General features: G+C 41.3%; 1 non-coding gene across 1 annotated transcript; it reads right to left on the reverse strand.

Moving 5' to 3' along the window:
* Positions 1 to 7,202: 7,202 nt before the first annotated feature.
* On the reverse strand, positions 7,203 to 7,306 carry LOC112712082 (small nucleolar RNA R71). The gene has a single exon (XR_003157674.1). It is a non-coding gene; the product is annotated as a small nucleolar RNA R71 (small nucleolar RNA).
* Positions 7,307 to 7,699: the final 393 nt, after the last annotated feature.

The raw sequence follows: 7,699 nt of genomic DNA on the forward strand, positions 1-7,699 counted from the left end.
CCAAGACCCTAGATCGAGGCGAATCTAAATTGGTAGTTTTAGCAACTCTAGAGACAGCGTCGGAGTTTGGAGCCACTTGGTTTTCAGTAGAAAGTGCAGTCTGATTGTTTGGTAAAGTTGGCCCAAGTATCTAAGTCTGTGTTGGAGAATGCTGTGAAGGATTTTTTGTCAAATTAACCACCTGTGTTACATGGGGAGGTGGAAAGGCAGTTGAAGTGGCTGAATGGACCTTGTAACTTGGATTGAATCATGGGATGTGGAGTGTCCTTGATCATGATGTTGTTGTAGAAGTGGTTGATTAGACGCTAAAGGAGATGTGATTGAGTGCGCAGTAGTGGAGGGCTAATATGAAAACTTAGAGGGTTGCTTGTCCTCAAGCAAAAGAAAGGAAAGAAGAGAGAGAAGAGAAGAGCAAATTCGAATGGTGTGGGGGAATAGGAAGGCCGATCGTGTATAAATAAGGGGGGAAGGAGAAATTTCGAAAATTTGGAAGGAGATTTGAGAAGATATGGAAAGAAATTGAGAGAAAGTTGAGTTTTTGAACAAGATTTGGGAAGGATTTGAAAGAGATTTGAAGAATGATTTTGATTTTTGAAGATTTGAAGATGAATGATGAAAGTTTGAAATGTGTTTGTGTAGAAAAGTATGGTTCAAAAAAGGAAAGTTTGAAAAAAAAATTTTATCAGAAAGCAAAATCTCTGTCCCCACCTTTCTGGCGTTAAACGCCCAGAATGGTATCTATTCTGGCGTTTAACGCCCATTTGCTAGCCAATGTGGGCGTTTAACGCCCAGCCAGGTGCCCTGGCTGGCGTTAAACGCCAGAATTCCCTTTGTCACTGGGCGTTTTGCTAAACGCCCAGGATGCTGCACAGCTGGCGTTAAACGCCCAGAATGGTGCCCATTCTGGCGTTTAACGCCCAAAATGGCACCCTTACTGGCGTTAAACGCCCAGAATGGTGCCCATTCTGGCGTTTAACGCCCAAAATGCCCCTTACTGGCGTTTTTTGCCAGTAAGCTCTTTTTCTCTGCTTTTTGCACTGAATCCTTCTGTAACTCTGTGAATTCCTTCAATTTGATAATTGCCTCTGTAGAAATAGAACATATAACCTGCTAATGACTGGGTTGCCTCCCAGCAAGCGCTTCTTTATTGTCTTTAGCTGGACCTTTACTGAGGATCATTCCAGCCTCAGTTTTGAGCATTCCTGCTCAAAATTGCTTTCAAGATAATGCTTGATTCTCTGTCCATTAACAATGAACGTTTTGTCAGAATCAATATCCTGAAGCTCAACATATCCATATGGTGACACTCCTGTAATCACATACGGACCCCTCCATCGGGATTTAAGTTTTCCTGGGAACAATCTGAGCCTAGAGTTGAAGAGCAGAACTTTTTGTCCTGGCTCAAAGACTCTGGATGACAACTTCTTGTCATGCCACTTCTTTGCCTTTTCCTTATAAATCTTTGCATTTTCAAAGGCACTGAGTCTAAATTCATCTAGCTCATTTAGCTGGAGTAATCTCTTTTCACCAGCTAACTTAGCATCCAGGTTTAGGAATCTGGTTGCCCAGTAGGCTTTATGTTCCAGTTCCACGGGCAGATGACAGGCCTTGCCATACACAAGTTGGTATGGTGAGGTTCCTATTGGGGTCTTAAATGCTGTTCTATATGCCCACAGAGCATCATCCAAGCTCCTTGCCCAATCTTTTCTTCGGGCCATCACATTCCGTTCTAGGATTCTTTTTAGTTCTCTGTTAGAGACTTCAGCTTGCCCATTTGTCTGTGGATGATACGGGATAGCCACTTTGTGGCTAATTCCGTATCGGACCATAGCAGAGTACAGCTGTTTATTGCAGAAATGAGTGCCCCCATCACTGATTATGACTCTGGGAACACCAAATCTGCTAAAGATGTGTTTCTGGAGGAATTTCAGCACGGTCTTAGTATCATTAGTGGGTGTGGCAATTGCTTCCACCCACTTAGATACATAGTCCATTGCCACCAGAATGTAAGTGTTTGAGTATGATGGTGGGAATGGACCCATAAAGTCAATTCCCCATACATCAAACAACTCAATCTCTAAGATTCCTTGTTGAGGCATGGCGTATCCATGAGGTAAGTTACCAGCTCTTTGGCAGCTGTCACAGTTACGCACAAACTCTCGGGCATCTCTATAGAGAGTAGGCCAGTAGAAGCCACATTGGAGGACCTTAGTGGTTGTTCGCTCACTTCCAAAATGTCCCCCATACTATGATCCATGGCAATGCCATAGGATCCTCTGTGCTTCTTCTCTGGGTACACATCTGCGGATCATTCCGTCTGCACATCTCTTAAAGAGATATGGTTCATCCCACAGGTAGTACTTGGCATCTAAAATTAATTTCTTTCTTTGCACTCTGCTGTACTCCTGTGGTATAAACCTCACAGCTTTATAATTTGCAATATCTGCAAACCATGGAGCTTCCTGGATGGCAAAGAGTTGCTCATCTGAGAAAGTCTCAGAAATCTTAGTAGAAGGGAGGGACGCCCCAGCTACTGGTTCAAGTCGGGACAGATGATCAGCTACCTGGTTCTTTGTCCCTTTTCTGTCTCTTATTTCTATATCAAACTCTTGCAGAAGCAATACCCACCTTATAAGCCTGGGTTTTGAATCCTTCTTTGTGAGTAAGTATTTAAGAGCAGCATGGTCAGTGTACACAATCACTTTTGACCATACTAAGTAGGATCTAAACTTGTCAATGGCATAAACCACTGCAAGTAACTCTTTTTTTGTGGTTGTGTAATTCTTCTGTGCATCATTTAGAACATGGCTAGCATAATAAATGACGTCCAGAAGCTTGTTATGCCTCTGTCCCAACACTGCACCAATGGCATGGTCACTGGCATCACACATTAGTTCAAATGGTAATGTCCAGTCTGGTGCAGAGATGATTGGTGCTGTGACCAGCTTGGCTTTTAGGGTCTCAAATGCCTGCAGACACTGTGTGTCAAACACAAATGGTGTGTCAGCAGCTAGCAGGTTACTCAGAGGTTTTGCAATTTTTGAAAAATCCTTTATAAACCTTCTGTAGAATCCTGCATGTCCCAGAAAGCTTCTGATTGCCTTAACATTGGCAGGTGGTGGTAATTTTTCAATTACCTCTACCTTTGCCTTATCCACCTCTATTCCCCTACTTGAAATTTTGTGTCCAAGGACAATTCCTTCAGTCACCATAAAGTGACATTTCTCCCAGTTTAAAACCAGGTTAGTCTCTTGGCACCTTTTCAGGACAAGTGGTAGGTGGTTAAGACAGGAGCTGAATGAGTCTCCATATACTGAGAAGTCATCCATGAAGACTTCCAGGAATTTCTCCACCATGTCAGAGAAGATGGATAGCATGCATCTCTGAAAGGTTGCAGGAGCATTACACAGACCAAAAGGCATCCTCCTGTAGGCAAACACGCTAGAAAGGCAAGTAAATGTTGTTTTCTCTTGGTTCTGAGGATCTACTGCAATTTGGTTGTAACCTGAATAGCCATCCAAAAAGCAGTAATAATCATGACCAGCTAGTCTTTCCAGCATTTGGTCTATGAATGGTAAAGGAAAATGATCCTTTCTGGTGGCTGTATTGAGCCTTCTGTAGTCAATACACATACGCCACCCTGTGACTGTTCTTGTAGGAACCAGTTCATTTTTTTCATTATGAACCACTGTCATGCCTCCCTTTTTGGGGACAACTTGGACAGGGCTCACCCAGGGGCTATCAGAAATAGGATAAATAATCCCAGCCTCTAGTAATTTAGTGACCTCTTTCTGCACTACCTCCTTCATGGCTGGATTTAGCCTCTTTTGTGGTTGGACCACTGGTTTGGCATTATCCTCCAACAGGATTTTGTGCATGCATCTAGCTGGGCTAATGCCCTTAAGATCACTTATGGACCACCCAAGAGCTGTCTTGTGTGTCCTTAGCACTTGAATCAGTGCTTCCTCTTCCTGTGGATTTAAAGCAGAGCTTATAATTACTGGAAAAGTGTCACCCTCTCCCAGAAATGCATACTTAAGGGATGGTGGTAGTGGTTTGAGTTCAGGTTTGGGAGGCTTATCCTCCTCCTGAGGAATTTTCGAAAATTCCTTTGTTTTCTCTGGTTCTTCTTGATCAGGTTGAGCATCCTTGAAGATGTCCTCAAGCTCTGATTCTAGGCTTTCATTCATATTGATCTCTTCTACCAGAGAGTCAATAATGTCAGCGCCCATGCAGTCATCTGGTGTGTCTGGATGCTGCATAGCTTTTACATCATTTGATGCCAAGGCATCTTAGGCTAGTTTCACTAGCATTTTTCTGTTAGTTTTAGTTGTTTTATGCATTTTCTTGAGCTTAAAGTAACTAAGAATGGTTAAATGAATAACAAAGCAATGAACCATCCAAACAGTATGATTTTGATGCAAATTCCATGAGTTTTTAGTTATATTACTTGAATGCTATGAATGGAAGAATTCTCATGAAATTTTGCAAGACGTTGATGCAGTTGTTTGGATGATTTCAGGGAAAAAGAGGCTAGGCAAGGAAGCAACAAAATCAATAAAGGAAGCTTGAATATCACATGTGGAGTTTAAGTTCCAGTTTAAGCTTAAACTGGAACTTAAACTGCCAAACCATATAATGCTGAGTAAGTGGCGTTTAAGCTCCAGTTTAAGCTTAAACTGGAGCTTAAACGCCAGAATCATGAAAGCCGAGAAATGCTGAAACTGGCGTTTAACCTCCAGTTTAACCTTAAACTGGAAGTTAAACGCCAGAATGGGAAATGCACCAGGGAACCATTTCCACGTTTAAGCTCCAGTTTAACCTTAAACTGGAGCTTAAACGTGTTCGACCATTCTTCTCCATCAGGGAGCATTCCCACGTTTAAGCTCCAGTTTAACCTTAAACTGAAGCTTAAACGTGTTCGACCCAATTCTTCTCTCCAGGATTGCTTTCTTCAATCCCACGTTTAAGCTTCAGTTTAACCTTAAACTGAAGCTTAAACGTGTTCGACATTTCACACTCCTGGGTTGCTTTCTTCCATTTCCACGTTTAAGCTTCAGTTTAACCTTAAACTGAAGCTTAAACTACAACTTAAACGCCACTATTGAAAAGGTTTCTAGGCCAAAGAATTTTGCAGTTTAAGTTAGCATTTGAGCACAAACATTAACTTAAACATACTCTGGTATGAAACCCAAGTGAATATCATGGTTTATGGGATTGGGCCTGAAGAATTGATGAGTTTGGAATTTTAATTTGTTGAGTCATGTGTCATTACTTGTTTATCACTAAGTTTGCTCAATGAATGTTACAGAATTGGATCAGCAGCCTCATCAGGATTATGGATCATAAACCCAAAGCAAAAGGAAATCAAGGAAAGGCCTCAAAGCCCAAGAAACACAACATAAGCTCAATTTAGAAAGTGTATAAATAGGATTTTTGAGACTTTCGGAACTTTTGGGGGGGATCATTTTTCTAGTTTTCATACTTTTTGCAATTGAATTGAGAGCTATGACTCACTAAACCCCTTTCATTGGGTTAGGGAGCTCTATTGTAATTCAATGAATCAATCATAGTTTTTATCTTCTTCTTCAATCTTTTCTCTTGAATTTTGTTAGAAAGCTTCTCGATCTAATTCCATTGGTTAGTTGTCTTGGGAAAGAGACTATCCATAATTGGAATCCTTCGGAACCTTGGGAAAGGAATGGAGGATTCATGCTAGAGAAGCTTTCTCACAGTGAATTGGATTGAGGTTTGGATGGATATTGTGACATGTAATCCTACCAAATTGTGGTTCATGAAACTGTGTGGTATAATCAGTGATCGAGCATCATCTCTTCTTATGAACATTTAAACCAAGGGATTGGGAATTTGTTTGTTTTTAGAGAGAATTGGTGAGCCAAGGAATCGGGATCCAATCATATAAGATTGCCAAGCAAAATTCAATGAATGCATTGGTTGAGGAAGGGATAAAAATGTTTTGATTCGGAGATCTCAATATCTCCTGAAACCCAATGAATTCCCCATTTCTGATCTACACTTTCTCTTTACATTCAACAATTAAATTCATGCAATCACCCCCATCCCTTTTTAATTTCAGCACTTTAACTTCTCGCTCTTTAATTCATGCAATTTAAGATTATGCCATTCTCATCTAAATCTTGATTCCGCTCAACTAGAATACACTTCTAATCCGAATTGCTCATTCAACCAATCCTTGTGGGATTCGACCTCACTCTATTGTGAGTTTTTACTTGACGATAACCGGTGCACTTGCCGGAAGGAATTTTTGCCAATCGTGCAATTTCCTAAAATCGTAGCTATCAAGTTTATGGCTATCAAGTTTATGGCGCCGTTGCCGGGGATTGGTTTTTGATTGACAATTCTCAAATTGGAAGTTAACTAGATTGAGCATTTTTTGTTTTGTTAATTCAGTTCAAGTTACTTGTTGAATTTAGTTTCTGCACTCTGTTATTTGCTTTCTTTCTTTATTCCTTTAAATTCAAGCAACTAACTCACTGACCCACTAACTATTTGATTTAATTCCTCAACTGCTCTAACCATACTCTTCCATTAACCAAGAGTATTTCACTTGTTTGTTGCCTGTGCTGTGTTCTTGTATGACAGGTAGGAGAGGAGAGACATCAACTCCTCCATATACCGAACCAGAGAGGACCCTTCATAAACTTAGAAGGGAAGCAAGAAGGAAGAGAGTACTGGGAGAAGAAGAATCTGAAGGAGAATCTGAGGACAATTTTAAGGAAGCTCTAGATCTCAACATGGATAGAGAAGTTCACAACCATGAGAGAGCTGATGGAAACAATGCCATTCCTGAGAGGAGGGTTCTTGGTTCATACATAAACCCAACCTCTGGGAATTGTGGTAGCAGCATTCAGAAACCACCCATTCAGGCCAACAATTTTGAACTCAAACCACAGCTAATATCACTGGTGGAGGATCATTGTTCATTTGGTGGGAGTGCTAATGAAGATCCAAACCAACATCTCACAAAATTCCTGAGAATTTGCGACACTATGAAGTCCAATGGAGTCCAGGAAGATGCCTATAAACTGCTCTTGTTCCCATTTTCACTTAGGGACAAGGCAGCTAAGTGGCTGGAATCATTTCCAAGGGGGAGCCTAACAACCTGGGATGAGGTGGAAAGCAAGTTTTTGGCACGTTTCTACCCCCCACAAAAGGTCAATAGGCTTCGATCTGAGGTTCAGACTTTTAGACAACAAGAGGGTGAAACTCTCTACGAGGCATGGGAGAGGTTCAAGGATTTGACAAGGAAATGCCCACCAGACATGTTCCATGACTGGGTGCAATTGCATATTTTCTATGATGGACTTTCTTATGAATCAAGGAACGCTGTAGACCATTCATCAGGAGGTTCATTGAACAGGAAAAAGACTGTGGAAGAAGCCATTGAAGTGATTGAGACAGTGGCTGAGAATGAGTACTACTATGCTTCAGAGAGACACAACACTAAGGGAGTCATGGAGCTGAACCATGTTGATACAATTCTAGCCCAAAACAAGGTGTTTGCCAAGCAACTAGCAGAGCTCACCAGGAATTTAAAAACAAATCAAGTGGCTACAATACACACACAAGATCAAGAGGAAGTAAGCACTGAAGGAGGTGATTGGGAAGAGGCCAACTATGTGGGAAATCAACAAAGGCAACCATATGATCCACACTC

The sequence above is a fragment of the Arachis hypogaea genome, chromosome 1 (assembly GCF_003086295.3).
Source record: "Arachis hypogaea cultivar Tifrunner chromosome 1, arahy.Tifrunner.gnm2.J5K5, whole genome shotgun sequence".
Taxonomy (NCBI): Eukaryota; Viridiplantae; Streptophyta; class Magnoliopsida; order Fabales; family Fabaceae; genus Arachis; species Arachis hypogaea.